Consider the following 21369-nt stretch of genomic DNA (forward strand, 5'->3'; position numbering starts at 1 on the left):
TAGTGGAGTTTGTGTCACCAAATCAGATAAGGATGAAATAAGGAAAAAATTATTAACCATTTCAATTATAAACAAAAATAAAAAACCTAAACCAAATATTATCTAACTGATTCCAACACTCTATTATGAAAAATAATGCATCATGCTTTGGTGGGGCATATCGTTGGAGTGCAAGGATGGTTCAGCATCAGAAATCTCTAGCACCATTTACCACATTAATAGACTGAAAGAGAGAAATCACAGTTATCTCAATGTAGAAACAGTGATTTGATTATATTAAATGCCTGTTTGTGAGAAACACTGCTAGTAAACTAGGTAAAGAAGGGAACTTCTTTGACTTGGGAACCTAGGGGAGACATATTTAATGGAGAACTTTAATTGCAATTCCTTTAAGATCACAAAGAAGCACTATAAGGAAACAAAAAGAAATGAAAGGTGCAAATGTTTAAATGGAAGAGATAAAACTGTCATTATTTGACTAGGTTATATCACCTGTATAGAAAAAGCACTACATTTTTAGACATTAAAGACATTAAACTATTAGACATTATTTACTATTAATAGACATTAAAGTATGAACATTAATAGAGTTCAGCAAGATTGTCATTACAAGATCATCTTTTAAATCAACAGAATTTTCCATAACCAGCAATAGCCACTTTGAAAATATAATAAAAACAGGATATCATCCAGAGAGCTATAAAGTATCAGGAATAAATTTGAAACATACAAGACTTCTATGAAAAAATGTATAATTCTCTAATAGAGAGTTGGGAGATAATGTGATTAGAAAGTGAGAGATATTCCAGACTCTTGAATGGGATGACAAAATAAAGATGACATTTCTCCTAAATTGAAGTATAGATTCAATACAACAGTAAACAAATTTCAGTTGGATTTTTTTTTTTTGAGGCCTCAAAAGTAAATTCCAGTTCTGTATTTTTTTAAGGCCTCAAAAATCACTGTCAAGTTAGTATGGGATCAATAAATGGCTACAAATAACTAAGTCAACCTCATAAAAAGGAGAAAGATAGAGGTCTTGTCCTAGCAGATAACACTTTCTACAAACCTGTAGTAAGTAAAATATTATGATGGTGAAAGAACCAAAAAATGGGATGAATGGAACAGAATAGATTTAAGATATTTTTCCAAGGGAGTTTCTTTGTTTTCTAGACCAGCTTACAGTATTAAATTATAGTTTTCTCAACTGCACAAAATTTTATCATTTATTTCATTGTGTCATCTAGTTGCCTTGGCTAGAAAAATGTTCAATTGTTGACATGACAGTGGCCCTCATACTTTTTTTTGTTTTTTGTTTATTTTTTCTTAGAGAAATATAGGTTTACAGAAAAATCATGCATAGAATACAGTTCCTAAATACCATTTTATTACTAACATTCTTGCATTAGTCAGCCTTATGCTTAATTTTTTTCATTGTTCTCTAGTTTATTTTTCAATTTTCCCAACACATGAACTATTACTCATTTTGAGATTATTTCAGTGCATTTCATGACAAAAATGAACAAGGGAATCATTAAAATTGTTGTGCATAAACCAATTCTGCTTTTTATAATTTACAACTTGCTGGAAAAAAATACTGTTTTGTTGTTCTCATTCTGTTAACCCCTTTAATAGGACACAATTTATAGGAGCACAAAGCTTCAACTTCTCATGCTGATGCAACAGACAAGCCATTTACAATGGCTAATGAACAAAAGGTATGTTACACACTAATTGGAAGATCACATCTGAAGAAACAGAGTTAAGGCACCACTCTTGGAAAATTAAGGTAGCTTGCAGTAACAAGTGTTGAGCACCATAAGTAGGTGCTCAATAAATACTTGAATGAATGATGAAAGCCATAATTAGCACTAATCTTTTCATTGCCAGCAATTCTTCAACCTCAATAAAATATATATTTTAAAAAACCTGTGAACCCAAATACAATTTCCTGATATCTTTTTCCTGTTTCTTTTAAATCCCTTACTCTTTCTTCAGCATTTACATTTTCTTGAAAAGAAAATAAAACCACACCTTGCATGCATTCATATATATAACTTCTGAATTACTGACAAATATGAATAGTTGTTTTAAATTTTGAGTGAACAACAGTAAAATAAAGCATACCTATCCAGAGGGACAGCACATAATGCTGGATATTAACCTACAAGTGGAAAAAGTAAGTTTCATTTTTAAATATTTGCTATTGTCTTTAATGCCTTAGTTCTTGAGAGAGGCTAAAATTTCATCTTATTGACATGAACATATTTAAAAAAATTGTTCTCAAGTGTGATATTTAGTAAAAATAGGTATTGAAAAATGTTCTGATATTTTTCAAATCAATGTTGTTTTCAAGCATATTAAAATGTTCAGAAGAAAAAGTTCTCCACGGTTTCAATTCTAATCAATTTATGAATATGCTTTTTAAAAGAGAGTTCCAATAGAGGGGGATAATGGACAAAGTCCTCACACACAGGCACACAGTCTTTTTGAAGGAATAGAATGCCTTGCTAGAACAACCTGCTTGGATTGTTTTGTTTTGTTTTTATTTTTTTAAACACTGAGTTCAGTGACAATGGCTGAAATGACTGAATCCACTTCTGAGTCATCTTTCTTCTCTTGCTTTTTCTTTTTTCATTTTTTTTAAAAAGAGTAGTGAATACTCCAGTTACTGACTGAAAGCAAAGCACAAACTCTGAAAGAGACTTCACTTTTCACTTTAAAGAAATCAAAACCACTGAATTCTCACTGTTGTGTATATCTCTTGCTCCTGGGAGGCAAACTTAGTTTTAGGAACAGGAACTGGATAAAAGATTAATCATCCAATAATTCAGATAAAACATTTTAAGATGCTATTAATCACATCACATGAATCAAGCTGGTGAAATGCCCGTCATGTTTCCTCCACACTTGGTCTTGCTGCAGTACTACAGTTACAGTGCCTTACTAAGTACACTCATTTTTAGCTCATTTCCATCTGTGCAATCAGGAAGTAGGTGTCTCACTGCAATGGCTGCATTCTGGGAAGGCTAAGGATCAACAGAAGAAGAACCTCATTCGATTGAGTCCTAGATGGTGTGTGTCAATCTGCTGGCTGTGTTGTTGCAATTATTTCCCAAAGGGGGGTTGTGATAAACCCAGCCATCTCCCTCTTTAGTAAATATTTTGTTTACCAGGGTGTGCCTGTTTCAGTGCAATGCCTTTCTTCATTCCCCTGGCTTTCTTCCAGGGTAGGCTTATGCTCTGCGGCCTTATTGATTTCAGATTGCCTCAGAGAGTAGGTTACGCTTTTCCATAATCTCCTAGATTCAAATGGATCCTGCTTATCCAGAGGTCTTACTCTTTTCTCTGTTACTGCCAATTTAGTCAAGTCCACATACTTTGTCTCTCCATTGCTATAAGTGAACTCAAGAACACTATTGCATTCCCCTTCCACTCTGCATGCCACAGTGTTGGTGATGTTGTGTTTTACCTCAGCTGAAACCTGGTGCAGTGTTCCACCATAAAATGGCTTGGTATGAAAAGTGATGCTGTCTGAATTCCCAGACTTTGCACAGTTGACACTGACTTCGCCACCCAGTTACACCCAAGGAACAGTTAAAATTGACTGAGCATATGCACAAAGTAAAGAAAATGTATACTCTTCTTCATGGTCCAATAGACTGAGGATACCCTCTCCAACCATTGTCACTCCTATTGACATGCCTAAGAATTTGCTCTTCCTCTCTGAACATTCTGCATAAAATCCTAAGTCTGGAGGATGATGGGATGATTTGTAAGCAACAAGTCTGACTGTATAACAGTCTGATCCCACATGGCAGAAAAACTCCTCTGATAGAGAAGTTTGATCTATGACTGCCTGGATGGAAGAACTGTTAGGATCACTGGCTGCTTCCTCACTTTTCAGGATCCTCCAGGAACAGCAAAATGTTTCTCCAGTAATGGGATTGTACAGTTTCTCAGCCATGGCTCCCTTACATGAAAAGAGGTAAAGTAGTTCTCAACAAAGTGAATCATTCTGTCCTCAGCTGTGGCTATAAATTGGTCTAGATGAGACTTAAAGTCTGCTTAATAAATGCAGGAAGCACCACTCTTGTTAAATCAATGCCCAATTTGAGCTCTGAGGAGAAATTTTCCACAGCTCCCAAGTCATCCTCCTTCTTATCCAATGTATCCTCCACTTCATCATCTGCATTTATTCTTCAGACTCTTGAGGCTAAGACAAAAGCTGACTTCAAGGAAGGAAATGCTGTAGAGTTGACAAGAAATCATGGCTGAGTTGTCACCTTTTTATAGGCTTCAAAACCACACAACATCACCGTAATCACTTAAGCCATCAAATTCCTCCATGAAATATGTCAGGAAAATGCCCATCCTACCAGATTGCTCAGTTGAATTTCCAATCTGCTGACTACTCCATCTACATGCAGGCAGGCACCAAATCGAACAGTCAACCACTGCAGGTGGCAGCACCTCCAGGCTTTCTAGGGGCCTTGAAAGGAGGGGAATGTGGGAGCCAGGAGAGCTTCTGCAGTTGCTGCTTCCACAACAGCTCTCACCCCTGCACCTTTCTCTTCTTCCTTCCCCCATTCCTCCTCCTCATGCTTAGTTTTTGATTTGACAAAAATTTCTCTACTGTTATACAAAAATGAATAATGATAAATACTGGTTTCAATCATATGAATCCCCAATATATACTCATGATATGGTGTTCCCGTCTATTCACTATTTAATTTTGAATGAGTACTGAACTTTTTAAAATGAATTTGGGCACTTGTTGATATAACATAGATTCTTGTCCTCCAAGGAAATTATTGTATTCTTGATCAGAATTTGACATTCTTCTAATGTAGTGCTACAGTTAACACGTACAATTTTTGTCTCTAAATTTAAGTGAGGTAGAAGTTTATTTTTCTCATTATCTTGTTCAGGACTTGTCACTGTGTTATGCTGGATTTTTTAAAATGAGTTAGGAAGTATCCTTTTCTCTAAACTCAAAACAGTTTCAATTACATCAAAATTATTTATTTCTTAATCTTTAGAAATAACTAACTATAAAACTGTCTGAGATTGGCACTTTTTTCAGGTGCATCTCTTTGAAAATTTTCCAATTTCTTCTATAGACATGAGTCTGATTTGAGTTCCTAGATCATCTTCAGTCTATTTGCCTTCCTCTTGAATCCTCAATTTCATCCACATTTTCAAGTTTATTTTGTAGTTATTTATATTTTTCTCTTATATTTCTTTTTAAATGCCTCTTTTTTGTGGTGATTTTCTCCTTTCGTTCTTAATTTGGTGTATAATTTTTAATATTATGCTTTATTTAGGAATTCTCATCAGAATCAGCTCTTAAATTTCTTAATCAATTTTATCAGTTTCTGTATTCTAATTAATAAATTTTTGCTTTTAACTTTTTTGTTGTGTGTTTATTTTTGCTTTCAACTTTTATTCTTTCTTCTTCTTTTGGTTTATTTTGTTATTTTTCTAAATTCTTAAGTTAAAAGCTTTATGCATTAGTCTGTATTATATTTTATTATTAATGTTAAGTTTAAAGTTTTTAATTTTCTCATGAGCATAGTTTTGTTAGTATCCTGTAAGTTTTTCTAAATTTGATTGTGAAACTTAATTCACATGCAGAAACATAAGTAAAGCATAAATGTACAGGTTAACAAGTCACTGTAGTATAAACACAAATATAATCATCACCCAGGACAAGAAGTATGTTATTGCAAGGACCAGAAAATCCCTCCATATCGTCTCTCTTCATTACAATGCCCAACTAAACTGAACCACTGTTCTGACATATGACAACCAGTGATTGCCTGCCTTTATCATTTCACCACCAAAATGTGTTTACATGATTGGTATTTCCAACTTTACTAGATATTCACAATCTTTCTTCCCATAGCTCTTGTACTGGTTTGTGTTCACATGAGCAGTGAGTAAGAGTTCTCATGGTTCCACATTATCATGGCTTGGCATTGTCTGACTTGAGAGTTTTTAACAATATTTTGGGTATGAGGTTGTATCTCATTTTGTGTGGGTGATTGATCTTTTTGTTGTAAAATGAAATAGAAAAAAATCCACATAACACAAATATGCAGCTTCATGAAGGCAATTACTGTTATAACAAACACTCAGGTAAAAAAGATAATTAGATTTTACATGTATACCTACTTTCTTTCACACTGAATGTGCTGGTTCTGAAAGACATAGAGGATAAGAGAAGTAAAATATCTTATACTTTGCTTTATCCCACAATATATAATATTACAGTCAGAATAACAATCTGAATTCTACAACCACTGATTATAATGAAACAAAACAGCTTAAAATTTCTTTGCATCTGCTATCCCCATTCCCTTCCCATCCCCAACATTTTATGTTTATATTCTATCTATACTGTCAAAGCCTGTCTGATTATCTTTGTTTCTGTGTGCACACTGGATTAGAAAAAAAATTTGGAAATCTAATTTGAGATGTAGGATGATGTTATCTCCCCCTTCATATGATGTTCAATAACATTAATTAGTAATTGGAGTCACCAGCACTCTGAGATCCCTTCTATTTGGTCTCTGATGTTTGCAACCAGGGTACAGAGAGCATGGGGGAGGGGCCAGGCAGTGCTCTGGTCTGGAGAGGGTCTCCAAGGCTCACAGTCAAAGCCCTATTTGATCCTGACATGTGGTGTGAGAATGGAAAGGTTTAGCCTTTACTTTGCCCCCTACCAACAAAGATTGACAAAAGTAATAATCATAATGGCAACAATTAGCATTTATCAAGAGATTATTCTCCAGCAGGTGCTATGCTAGGACTTTACTTTCATCAACGCATTGAATCCTCAAAATGAAGATGGTAAAATGAAGTAGGTACTGTTATTACTCCCATTACACCCAGGAGTAAACAGACTCAAGGGATTAAGAAACTTGCCCAAGGTCACTCAGGCAGCAAGTTATCATTGCTGGGATGTGAACCTAAAAGTTCTGTGCAAGATCCCAAGCTTTAGAAACCATGCTACACTACCTGTAGCTAGGGCTGGCTCTTCTTGCCCACATTATCTTCTCTAGTTTGTCACAGTAATAGGAATTCATGTAAATTGTGCAAAGTGCACTTAAACTTCAGTGCCTCCAAGCATAAAATATAATTTTATTTTATTTTATTTGTAATGCAATTTTATTGAGATATATTCACACAGGATAGAAACCATCCAAAGCATACAATCAATGGCTCACAGTATCATCACATAGTTATCAAACAGCCACACAGACAAATTTATAACTTTTTTTAATTACTCCAGAAAAGAAATTAAAAAAAAAAAAGAAAACCCTAATCCTCCCACACTCCTTATTCCTCCTAGTATTTGTGTGGTACATTTGTTACTGTTGATGAAGAGTATTAAAGTAGTCCCCCTGGAAAAACTAAAAGAACCAGAAACAACTAGTAAATAAGCTGGAATAACTGTGGGGGAGGTGGACAAACATGACTGTCCACTCATCATACACCAACCTGAATTGGGAGGAATGCTCAAGATCACAGGCCTAAAATCTGTAAGTAAGAACTGTGGATCCAGACCTCTGGAAGATGGCAGTTAGGAGAGACAGGGCATAAAAACACCTCCATGAAAAATACTAGACAAAGGCCAGAGGGTCACCCAGAACACCAGTTCCAGCAATGCACCAGCTGGACATGGTCTGCTGGATCTGCAGGGACCGTGCACTTGTTGAGGCCAGGACTCTACATTCTGGGGTGAGTGAGTGGGCCTGCTGAATGTCCAGCAGCCACACTGTGGTGTGGGGAAGCCATGGATTGGCATTTGGAGTCAGAATAGTTCTTTTTTAAAAGCCCCAAAGCAGCTGCAGATATGGCAGCAGAGACTGCACAGGGAAGGGTGGCAGGAATGGCATCTCCACAACCTGTGGGTACACCTCAGTATCTGGCATGGATGATAGCCTTTCATGCACCTGCTGCTAATTGTCTCAGTGCAAGAGAGGCAGTGGTGAGCCAAAAGGGGAGAGAAACCATACCCCTTACAACCATCTTCCTGGTGGGCTGGGAACACTCCTGCCAAGCACTGGCACCACAGCCCAGAGCTGCACCAGGAAACCCAGTGTGACGGGAAGTGTTTCCAGAAATGCACACACATGCTACAGTGTCTGGTATGGACAGTGGACTTTCATGATCCTGCAGCAGTTGTCCCAGAGCTGGGGGGGTGGAGCAGTGCAAAAGGGGGAGGATTGGCAAGCCCCATTCAGCCATCCTTTCAGCAGTCTGGGAAGGCCTGTACATGGCTCAGTGGCCCAGAACTACCCTTGAGGGACAGCATGCACTTGTGACATAGCACAGCCTTCCCCCAGCAGAGGCCCTAGAAGGGCATGGCTTGGAAGAGAGACCCACTTGGAAATTCCAGGGACCATATGCCAACACCAAGGACTTGTGGATCAATGGCAGAGACAATCTGTGGTGAGACCAAACTGAAGGTTTAGACTATTGGAACAACCTTAAATCTCCAGGAGCAGCTGGGAGGTATGATTGTTAAAGCTGCCCTCACTCCCTAACCACTCAGACACACACCCCACATTCAGGGCAGACAGTATTGACTGCACATGTATAACAGGTGCACCAATTGGACCCCACAAGAATCAGACACCCACACACCACAAAGACAAAGTTGGGGAGAACTGGCTTGAGAGGAATAGGTGGCTCACAGATGCCACCTGCTGGTTAGAGAAAGTGTGTGCCACCAAGCTGTAGATCTGACAAATTAGAGAGAAGTCTCTGATTTAGTGTACATATCCTAAAAGAACCCTATCAAGTTAAGCAGCTGCCAAGAGGCCAAAAACAACAGAAAATTTTAAAGCACATGATAAAATCAGACAGTATGGATAACCCAGATCCAAATACACAAATGAAAAATCAGAGGAGATGCAGCACTTGGAGAAATTAATCAAAGAACTAAAGACAAACAATGAGACCATGGCACAGGATATAAAGGACATGAAGAAGAGTATGGCATAGGATATTAAAGACATGTAGAAGAGCCTAGATGAACATAAAGAAGAAATTTCAAGAGTAGAGAAAAAAAGCCGATGATCTTATGGAAGTAAAAGAAGCTGTCAACCAAATTAAAAAGATTCTGGATACTCGTAGTACAAGACTAGAGGAAGGTTAACAATGAATCGGTGACCTGGAGTACAACAAAATGGAAAATCAAAGAACAAAAGAAAGAATGGGGAAAAAATTAAAAAAATGAAATGGACCTCAGGAATATAATAGATAAAACATCCAAATATAAGACTCATTGGTGTCCCAGAAGGAGAAGAGAAAGGTAAAGGTCTAGAAACAGTTTTCAAATAAATTTTTGGAGAAAATTTCCCAATCCTCCTACACAATATAAATACACAAAGCATAAATGCCCAGCAAACTCCAAATAGAATAAATCCAAATAAACCCACTCTGATACATATTCTGATCAGACTGTCAAATACTGAAGAGAAGGAGCAAGTTCTGAAAGCAGCAAGAGAAAAGCAATTCACCACATACAAAGGAAAAATCATAAGACTAAGTAGTGACTACTCTGCAGCCACCATGGAGGCGACAAGGCAGTGACATGACATATTTAAAATTCTGAGAGAGAAAAATTGACAACCAAGTATTATCTATCCAGCAAAGCTCTCCTTCAAACTTGAGGGAGAGCTTAAATTTTTCACAAACAAATGCTGAGAGATTTTGCTAATAAAAGACCTGCCATACTAAAGGGAGCCATATTGATAGAGAAACAAATAAAGGAGAGATATGGAGAAAGCTTCCATAATATTACATGAAGATGCATTTTTAAATCATATAGTGACCACTAAATATAAGTTTGGCTTCATAGTCATCAATAAGACACTACCCTATATTAAATTATTTTTAATTCCATATTTCAGAGAGGAATAAACAGACATTTCAGAATGTTGACATTATGAAGGAGAAAACATACTTGGTATCACATCCTATTCCATGCTACCATTTCTTTCACTCTATTTCAAATGGATAACTCAGGTTTATGGTATGGCATTCTTTCTGAAACACTGGAAGTCAGAAGATGAAGATACTTGCCTCAGTTTTCTGATTTGCTGATGTAAATGTGGTCATCTCACTTAACTTGTAAGATGACTCTTAGTTTCCTTATTGATAAAACAGGAATTATACTAAGAATAATTAAAAACTATTAAATTTAAGTCTGAAAATATAGACTTCTTTTGAAAATCCAAAAAATCTTACACTTTTTGAGACCTTTGAAAAGTGTGTATTCTCAATTATGTTTTATTTACTGGTGTAGATGAGATGCCATTGTCTGGAGATAGGCATGCGATATATAAAGCAAAGGCATATAGGGAGCAGTGTTGATGAAAATGTCTATTCATATATGGAGAGACATCTGTTATTGTAGTCATTGAACCACTAAATTTAAGTGGCAATTATTAACTTCAATTTCATACACTGAAACAAAAGAACATTAATTGTGGACCCAAAATTTGCTATTTATTGCATAGTTAATGGGAAATACTGAACCATTTTTGCTCCTGAGATCAGATAGAGGGTTTGGCAAAAAAAAAAAAAAAAAAAAATCTATTTACTCTCTGATTCCTAAGCTTGTATAGTTTATAGTGAGAGTTCCTATCAACAAAACAAAATTATCTCAATGCATTTAGTTCCTTGGTTCAGACAAAAATAATTTGAATAGCAAGGGTTATGTGTAGGCATGTTCATAAATATACAAAGGGGGAAGAAACAGAAGTATTGATCTGTATTCAGATTTATTCTGCAACATATGTATGGTGAGAATAGCGCAACAATATCCTCATCTGTAAAATTTATAACATGGCCACTATTTGGTGATATATCCAATAAGATAACTGTAAATATTTGAAAATTAAATACTATTCTGCAACTTTTAAAAAATATTAGAGGGGCATATAGGGAAAAATATTCCTGTTGCAAACTAATCACAGTTAGTAGTATTTTAATGTTCTTTCATCAACTGTAACAAGTGTACTATACTAATATTATGAGTCAAAAATGGGGGAGGGGTAGTTAGGGGTATGGGAGGATTTGAGTTTCCTTTTTTTTCTGTATTTCTTTTCTGGAGTAGTAAATAAATATATATTACTGTTAACTATTAGTTCATAGTTTGCAATAGGTACACTTTCCCCATATACCCCTCTATTAGTAACTCCTTATAATAGAGTCATACATCTGCTCTAGTTCACAAAAGAACTTTTTAATATTTGTACATGTAATCATGGGCATTGTCTGCCACAAGATTCACTGTGGTATACATTCCCATGTTTTAACTTCCAACTTTCCTTCTGGTGACATATATGACTCTAAACTTCCCTTTTCCACCACAATCACACACCAATCAACATTGCCTTTGTAAGGAAAACCCATAATACTACATCCCCTCTTCCATCTCCTGAGTGGACAGCACCAAGGGGCCAGCCGCAACAAGTCCCCAATCCCTGCAGCACACAGTAGGCTGAGGCTGCTCCTGGGAGTGGGGGGCAGAGCAAGACTCCAACAGAGGTGACACTAGTGGTCCTGAGGAACATCTAAGGATTGCATTTTTTATATTTTGTCTGACTATATTCTGAAGACAAATTTCTTGAACTAGAATAGTTCCATTAAAGGCATGTCCTTTTTTATTACTTAATATATCTTTTAAAAAGATTTATTTCTTTTTTAAATTCAATTTTATTGAGATATATTCACATACCGTACAATCATCCAAAGTGTACAACCAATTGTTCACCGTATCATCATATGGTTGTGCATTCATCACCCCAAACTATCTTTTAAACATTTTCCTTTTACCAGAAAAAGTGAAAAAAAGAATAAAAAAATGAAAGTAAAAAAGAACACCCAAATCATCCCCTCACCCTATTTTTCATTTAGTTTTTTGTCCCTATTTTTCTACTCATCCATCCATACACCAGATGAAGGGACTGTGATTCATCAGGCTTTCACAATCACACTGTCACCCCTTGTAAGCTACATTACTATACAATCATCTTCAAGAGGCAAGGCTACTGGGTTGCAGTTTGGTAATTTCAGGTATTTACTTCTAGATATTCCAATGCATTAAAACCTAAAATAAGTTACCTATATAGTGCATAGGAAAGCCCACCAGAGTGACCTCTCAACTCCATTTGAAATCTCTCAGCCACTGAAATTTTATTTCACTTCATTTCACATCCCCTTTTGGTCAAGAAGGTGTTCTCAATCCCATGATACCAGGTCCAGATTCATCTCCAGGAGTCATATCTTGCACTGCCAGGGAGATTTACACCCCTGGGAGTCAGATCCCACATAGAGGGGAAGGCAGTGAGTTCACCCACTGAGTTGGCTTATCTAGAGGGAGAGGGCCACATCTGAATAACAAAGAGGCACTCGGGGAGATTCTTAGGCAGAATTAGAAGCAGTTTTAGCCTCTCCTTTGCAGTAATGGGCTCCCTAAGGCCAAGTCCCATGATAGAGGGCTCCGCACATCAAACCACCAGTCCTCAAAGTTTGTGAGAACATCAACAACAATCCAGGTGAGGAAATCCAACACCTCTGCATTTTCTTCTATCTCCTCAGGGGGCCCTGCATGTATATTTTTATTCTCTGTCCAAATTATTTTGGGACGTGTCACTATTTCACACCAACCTATGCAAATCTACCAGGTCGCACTCCTTATTGAAAGTTCTATATAATTATGGTACTAGAAATAATTGTACAAGTTAAATTGTTTAGGAAATATAGATCTTGTACCAATTAAACATCTCTTCCCTTGGTCTCACAAGGAATTTGAAGTTTTAAAACACAGTTGCTATTGTCCTTTTCCCTTTGGCCTGATTTGCCCTAGTCCTAACCACGTCTGCTTCATTCATATCTCTAATTGAAATCTGGATTCTTTTTCAGGTTTTTTACCAGTTACTATATGTGCTAATACTGACATTCATATCTGCCAAGTTCTAGCTCTGAGTTTCAGGTGTCACACAAATAGCCAAAGTTCCAGGGATCGATCATATTATACAGAAAGGGATCACCATCTCAGAATCTGAAGACAGCCATTACAGTTCAGGAATAGATGTCACTGCTGTAAGAGCTTACAATCTAGGGACCATTACAATAAGCCTCCCCCAATAAGCTGTGCTCTAAGGTTCAATTCTGAGTTTACACATTGTAGTTAGTCCATATTAGTGAGGCATTATAGAGTTTGCCTTTGTTTCTGGCATAATTCACTCAAAAAGCTGTGTACAGTTTCCATTCACCTCATTGCTTGTTTCAGTTTCACTCCTTGCAGCTGCTTGATATTCATTCTCTTCCTCAGTTGATGTACCCTTGGGCCACCTCCACCCATTTCAAATCATGCATGCTCCATAAACACCAGTGTGCAAATAAATGTCCATTCATGTCCCTGCTCTCAGATTCTCCAAGTAAATTCTCCCTAAAGAGGTTGCAGGACCTCATGGCACCCACATACTTAGCTTGCATGTCCTTTTAAAAAAATGTTCGTGTAACATGTTGCCAAGAGTGTCTTAAGGATTGTCATTTTGACACAAGAAGCAGAAAGAGACAAAGCTGAGAGATAGACAAGCAGAGATTTTTGATGGGCCTTGATTGACATGTTAAGGTGCTTGGAATTTATTCTGTATATAAGGATATGACATTGAATGATTACTAGTTTTAACTTTTATTATTTTTTAAAAAAATCAAGCACTTATTATAGAAATATCAGAGGACAAATAAACCAGAAATAATTGCCTGTATTTTCACCATCCAAAGAGAGCTATTATTCATATTTGTGCAAATTGTAGACTTTGATACCTGGTAATATACTTTTATTTTAAAAAATGAAGTAAACATTTTTGAAACTTGCTTTTTCATTTAACAATCATAACTTCTTTCCATGTTAATAGGTATTCACCTATACTTTACTGCCTGCACAGTATTCCACTGTTTAATTCAATGAATATATCACAATTTAATGAAGAAATTTCTTATTATTCTTTATTTAGTTTTCAGATTTTCCCACTGTATGCAAGATGGCAGTAAATCTGTTTATATGTATATCTTTGTCTGTTTATCTGATTACTCCTGAGAGTTTACTCCGAATGTGAAATTCCTTGACCAAAAACTTTTTCTTGTCATGGACTTTGATTCATTTTACTCAAATTGCCCTCCAAAGTCTTTAACAATCTACGCTTTCACCACAGGGACACAAGCGCTTGTTTTTGTCTTGTGGGTGATGATTTACTTCCTAAGATGTAGAAGGAGAGGAGGCTCAGCTCGGGCACCAACTTCTGCAGTGCACACGGCTTCTCCAATGCCAAGCTCCTACTGGGTGTGGCAGCCAGCAGCTCCCAGTGACCAGTAGCTTCTCCCAGCAATGACCCCACTCTACTGCCCAGCTGGTTTTATGGTGGAGCTCCTCTGTGAGACATCTCCCCATGAAAAGCATCCCTCAGGCCCCCACTGGGTGGATTTCCAGCACCTTCTGCTGGTGTGGCACCACACCGACTTCTCTTTCCTCCAGTGACCCATGGCCCACAGGTCTGAATCTTAGTCCTGGTGTGGGTGGGTGAGTTTCTTTTTTTGGGTGCTCCTTTCAGCTCTAGGGGCAGCAGTTGTACCTTATTCCTGCTCTTCCTACATGCTTTAGAATTCTCTTCACTTCTTATTAACCAATCTCTCGTGACTCCAATTCCCTGCTCTAGTTAATTCTTCATATTAAACATTCCCTATTTAAATTACTGTGTGATTTCTCTCTCCTGATTGGACCCAGACTGACAGACCAGTTTTCTCAGTTTCTCTGGGAAAAAAGCCTTGGGTCATGTCACCTGCTGGGTTGTGTTGTTGCATCTATATGCCTGTTAGGCTGGAGGGTGCTGGCTCAGGCAGGAAAGAGCACTGTGAGGTGTAGGGGTGCTGGACAGGCCATGGGGCTGGGTCCTTGCTCCTGCCCTGATTCCTAAGGGCCCACTGTACCCCTCTCCCCCAGAACAGCTGGAAAAGGATGGGGAGGGCCAGCCCACTGCCTCTGGCCCAGACAGACCCCCAGCTGCAAGCAAAAACAGAAACATGAGAGTGAAACAGCTGTGCCCTTTAATGTGCAATGAGGGGCCAGGGCTCTGGGTCAGAAACCAGCCTACCCAATGCCTCTGAGCACTTCAGAGCCTGGCCTTCTGGGATCAGGCCCTGGTGGGATCAGGAGGCCCACAGGACCACCCCGGGGCTGGGCTGGCACAGATGGGCATGTCCAAAGAAGACACACCTGACTTTCCTTTCCTCCCTCCCTGACTCCCAAATGCCCTGGCACAAGAACTCCCACCATACCCTGCCCTGTAAACCCCAGGGTCTTCATTTAAGGGTCGGTCCAAGTTCAGTATTTTGGTTCTAGTCTAGAATCCTTTGAGGGAGAACTTGATTGGCTCAAGAAGACCAGGGGATAACCTTCTAGTTAAATCAACTAATGCCAGTGGATTGGAACACGCAGCTGTCACAAATAACCATGTTGGGGGATGGAGGCAGTTTCCTAACAGATACCTAATGAAGAACTCTATTTATTTAAAACAAAAGATGTTTATGGAAACCTGGGATGTCCTAACCTAAAAATACCTGACCATTTAATGAACATGGAAAAATAAATATAATGATGATGAAGTAATACTGATATAGTAAAGGCATCTACTGACTTTTAACAATATTGCTTTGCCTCATTATTTTAAATGGTTGCATAATATTTCATTTTATGGATTTATGGATTGTTTGACCAGTGTTCCACTATTTAAGTTTTGTATAGTCCTTTGCAACTGCAAGCGGTGCACAATGAATATTCTTCTACATAAGTCTTTGTGTATACAGGTAAGTATATCTATAGGATAAATTTCTAGAAGTGGCATTGTTGTGACAAAGGGTATTTGAGTTTTGAATTTTTTTTAAAAGGCAACTTTATTGAGTTATAGTTACATACCATACAGTCATCCAAAGTGTACAACCAACTGATCACAGTATCATCATATAGTTGTACATTCATCACCAAAATCAATTTTTGAACATTTTCATTACTCTAAAAAAATAAGAATAAAAATAAAAGTAAAGAACACCCCAAACATCTCATATCTCACCCCTCCATTATTCATTTACTTTTTGTCCCCATTTTTCTACTCACCTGTGAATAAACTGGATAATGGAAATCTGAGCCACAAGGTTTTCACAATCACAAGTCACACCATGTAAGCTATATAGGTGTAGGATCATCTTCAAGAATCAAGGATACTGGGTTGCAGTTCAACAGTTTCAGGTATTTCCTTCTTCCTATTCTAATACACTAAAAACTAAAAAGGGATGTCTATATAATGCATAAGAATAACCTCCAGAATGACCTGACTCCATTTGAAATCTCTCAGCCACTGAAAACTTTGTTTCATTTCTCTTCCCCTTTTGGGTCCAGAAGGCTTTTTCAACCCTACGTTGCTGGGTCCAGGCTCATCCTGGGAGTTATGTCCCATGTAGTGGGGAGGGCAGTGAGTTTACCTGCAGAGTTGGCTTAGAGAGAGAGGCCACATCTGAGGAACAGAAGAGGTTGTCTGGGAGTGACTCTTAGGCACAATTATAAGTAAGCTTAGCCTCTCCTTTGTAGTAAAAAGCTTCATAAGGGAAAGCCCCAAGATCAAGGGTTCGGCCTACTAAACTGGTAGTCCCCAATGCTTACAGAAATATCAGGAATTCCCCAGGTGGGGAAGTTTAATATTTCCACATTTCCTCCCAGTCCCTCAAGGGGGTTTTGCAAGTACTTTTTATTCTCTGCCCAAAGGACTCTAGGATGTATTGGGGTTTCATGCTAACCTGTACAAACCAACCAGATTTCACCTCCTAGGCAAGGTTCAATGTAATTATGGTGTTTGAAGAAACTGATCACACAAGTTGAATTCTATACTATGCTACAGAAAATATAGATTTTGCACCAAATAAGTATCTCTTCCTTTGGTCCCACACAGAAGCTGAAGTTTAAAAACACAGTCAATACCATCCTTTACCCTTTAGTTTGATTTACCTTGGTCCCACCCAAGTCCATTTTGTTCATATCTAATTGAAGTCTAATCTCTTTTTTTTAAGCTTTTTTAACAGTTGCTGTATGAGGTAATGCTGACATTCATAGCTGCCAAACTCTGGCTCTGAGTCTCAGGTGTCTCACAGATACCCAAAGTTAAAGGGACTGACTAAGTTACACACAAACAGCTCAGCATCTCAGAATTTAGAAATGATCTTTACAACTCATGAATGGATGTGATGGCTGTAAGAGTTTACAATCTAGGAATCTTTATAATGAGCCTTCCCCTGATAACCTATGCTCTCAGATTAAATTCTCAAAGTTTGCACATTATAGTTAGTCCATTTTGGTGAGGTGTTATAGTGTTTGTCTTTTTGATTCTGTCTTATTTTGCTCAACATACTGTCCTCAATGTCCATTCACCTAGTTGCATACCTCACAACTTCATTCCTTCTTGCTGCTGCTCAATATTCCATTGTACATATACACCAGAGTTCACCATTCTGTTTATCAGTTAATGTACCCTTAGGCCACCTCCATCCACTGCAAATCGTGAACATTTGCCATAAACACCAATGTGCAAATGTCCACCTGTGTCCCTGCTCTCAGTTCTTCCAAGTATGTACCCACTAACAGGGTTGCAGGACCATATGGCAACCCCTTAGTTAGCTTCCTGTGGAACCACCACACTGCCCTCCAGCTGTGCTGCACCATTCTACTTGCCTACCAACAGGGAATAGGTACATCCCTCTCTTCACATTTCTCCAGCACTAGTATCCCTCTTTTATTTAAAACAGTTTACTTCACAAACCATACAATGTCTTGGTGTGAGTTTTTTTCTTTTAAATTGTTTTCATTCTTTTGGATACTCAGTGGCCTTTTCAACCTTGAGATCTGTGTTTAGGGATATTGCTTTGATTTTATTGCAAATTTATGTAATCCTATATAAATTTAAGATCAGCTTTTCTAGTTTCCCAAAAACTTTTTTAGAAGTTTTATTAGAATTACATTAAATTTATAGTTTAATTTAGGGAGATTTGACATCTTTATTATATTAAGCCTTCCTACCCACAGACAGGGCATATCTTTTGAAACATTATTTCAGGTTTTTCTTTTATGAACCCCAATAGCCTTATAACATTTTCTTATAGAAGAAAATTAACATTTCTTGTTAAATTTATTCCTAGTTATTTTTCTTTCTTTTTTTGTTATTTTTTTACACTGTATTTTCTAACTGGTTCTTTGTTATATGGAAATTATATTAATTTTTGTGTACTGATTTTGTATCCAGCAAAAGTAGTCTTCTTTATTGTTACTAATAGTTTTCATTGATTCTTCTTTGTCTTCCAAGAACAAAATCATATCATCTGCATATGATTAAAAATGTACCTTCTCTTTCTTCTTTCCTCCACAGCATTGCTGACCAAGAACTAACAAGCTGAGCTGCAAGTCAACAAAAGCTTATTTAGGTCTTTAGAATTGCAATTTGGGCAGCACAGTTCCAGGTAGTAATCCAAATTTTGTCCCCTCTTGGGGTTTCCAAGCAAGAGTTCTTAAAGAAAAAGATTACATAAATTGTTTGTGATTGGTGGATATTCAGGGTGTTCCAAATGTCCTTCCAGTTAGTTAGCTTCCTGATTTCTTTATCTTGTGATTTGTTTATGGTGTCCAGATATCCTTAGGGTTTTGAGGAACACTGTTGCTTGAGGCTTTGCCTACTTTGGCCGTTTGTGATATCTGGCAGCAATTTGCAAGAGTAACTTCCTGAATGGCCTCTATGTAAAATCTTTTAGCCACAGTAATTCTATTTTATTTCTTTTCACAACATCTTTTAAGTCTTTAGTGCTGGCATATAAGAAAGCTATAGTCTCCTTTCCTTCCCTCCTTCCTCCCTCCTTTCCTTCCTTTCTCTTTTTCTTTTCCTTTCTTCCTTCCTTTCTTCCCTCCCTTTCTTTCCATTTTCTTTCCCTTCCTTCCTTCCCTTTCTTTCTTCTTTCTTTTCCTTCCTTCTTTCCTTTCCTTTTCTTTCTTTCTTTATGTTCATACAACACATTCTACACACAAATATATCTTTCTTCCAGATACTTTACTGAATTCTCATATAAATTTATTACTTTTTAGTTGATTTTTTTTCTTTTGATTTTCAAGTATAAATCATTTCATCTGAAATAAAGATATCTGGTCTTTTCCATTTTCCAACCCCCCCCCCCCCCCCCTTAAGGTCTTACAGCTTGGCTAGGCTCTCCAAACAATGAAATGAAAGTGTGAGAGGAGGAGCATTTGTTATCTGTCTTGAATAATGGGAACAAGAACCATGCAAAACTTGCTTTCGTTTTCTGAGTCTTTAAGATTTTGTTTAATCCCTCGTTTACTGAGAATTTCAGTTATTTTAAAATCAGTCATAGATGTCAAAATTTATCATATGCTTGTTGTTCATTTTCAATCTGATAGATCATCATTGTGCATTGTTATTTTAATATACTCCTGGACTTAACTTGCTAGTATTTCATTTAGCTTCCTTGCATGAATATGCATGCTTCACAGATGAAAGACCCGGGTGGTGGGAGCGGGTTCCTAGTGGTCGTGGAGAGACGGACAGTTTTAAGGCAGAGTAGGAGGGTCTGGAACTATTTCACTCCCAGGTGGGCAGGGAGTGTCATCCTTCCGAATTTGGGAAGCTCTATGGCCGTTAGGACAGGATGTTGCAATCCCGGCTGGCTGTCACTGGATAGTGCGCGCAACCTGTGGAGCCAGCCGGCGACGCCCAGCCACGGTCGAGGAAGGCTAATCTGAGCGCCGACCTTTCCACCTTTTTCATTAGCTGATGCTGCAGGAGTCCCGCCTTTCCGATCTCCCCATTGGCGGTCGGCCAGGGTGGGCGGGTCCAGCCCCTCCCGGGAACTTAAAGTGGCTTTTGGATAGACGCAGAGGCGCGGCTTTAGGAGGACTTATCACGCGGTCCTCCCATTGGCGGGTGAAACAGGCTTCCCCTTGGCTACTGCCTGCGCCCGATGCCTCCCTAAGGGGATGGCTGGGGTTCTCCGAAGCTTTTGTGTCCGCTTCTGTGGCGCTATCCGCTGCGCCTGGAAGGGCTCAAATCCCATTCCGCTGTAGGCCTTGGACCTGCGGGTGAGGGCTGGATGAGCTTAGGGATCTTTCCAGGAGATGCCTTGTCCTGGGGGTAGGTTTGGGGACCCAGTGGGAAGTGGGGACGCGGTGTTTTTCCATCTGAGAAGCTCTGCCCGGGGCGACCGCGAGCCTGGGGTCCGGTCCTGGAGAGGGAGGGAGAGGACCACACCTCCGAGGGCCATTTACGTGCTCAGCGTCGGAGTCCAAACCCCATGGTAAATCAAACACATTAAAATGCATCTACACGCCACAGTAAACAATTAAATGATTCTCCAAAAGACTTGAGTTGCTGTTGACATGTTGATGTGTTAGTTTTTGTAGATACTTAAATATCTAGGAGTTTCAATTTTGCAGTTTTCTTACTTTTCTTACATATTTTTTTTCAGGACTTAAGTATTTTATTAATCCTTAGAAAGCTTGTAGGCCCCAAACACGATGTCTGTATGGTTTGTGGATAAAACTAAAGCCACTCTGCCCTGTATAAACCGCTCCCAACACAGGAACATTCAGGTTTTCATCCAGTTGCTGTCGGGTGTGAGGGTGTAGCCATCAGACAGCCTGCAGCTGTCAGCTCCTTCCGTATTTGCCTCCAAAGCAGATTGCATACTCGCCGGAGATCTGCCTTTCCCAGGACAGCCGGCACATGGGGACTGAGCAGAGGCGGTGGTATAAAGACTGTCCATTTTGGCCGGTTGTGGGACAACTCTGTCAGTATTCTCTCCAGATCTCTCTGCTGGGCTTGCTTGCAGCTTGATTTCCTCATTTGCCCAATCAAGCTTCCTCCTTGTCCTTTCACATCTGTTGATCCCTAATAAACAGCTTGTAGCTAAACCTCCATCTCAGCATTTGCTTCTGAAGACCTCAGTCTGTGACACTGCCTTGATGACTTCATCACCTGCCAAACTGCCTTCCGCTCCCTGCATATGCTCTGTTGTTTGGTTCTTGTGATTTTATTTATGCTATTCCCTTTGCTTCAATTTTCCTCCCCACCTTTTTTTTCCCCTAAATAACTTTTTTTTTTTCACATATAACTCCTATTCTCCCAAACCCAGCACAGGGGCTGTCTCCTTCTTGTCCCGTGTTCCTTGGGTGGGTTTGCATCTCTGTGCTCTCCCATCCCCTCATGCTTACAGAGTCCTGCTGTGGTTGGTGTGTACAGT

At 38.6% G+C, this 21369-nt stretch overlaps 1 pseudogene; it reads right to left on the minus strand.

Annotated features, from left to right (window-relative positions):
• Positions 1 to 3082: 3082 nt before the first annotated feature.
• LOC119514668 lies at positions 3083 to 20449 on the minus strand (annotated as a pseudogene).
• Positions 20450 to 21369: the final 920 nt, after the last annotated feature.

The sequence above is a fragment of the Choloepus didactylus genome, chromosome 18 (genome assembly GCF_015220235.1).
Source record: "Choloepus didactylus isolate mChoDid1 chromosome 18, mChoDid1.pri, whole genome shotgun sequence".
NCBI classification, from domain to species: domain Eukaryota; kingdom Metazoa; phylum Chordata; class Mammalia; order Pilosa; family Megalonychidae; genus Choloepus; species Choloepus didactylus.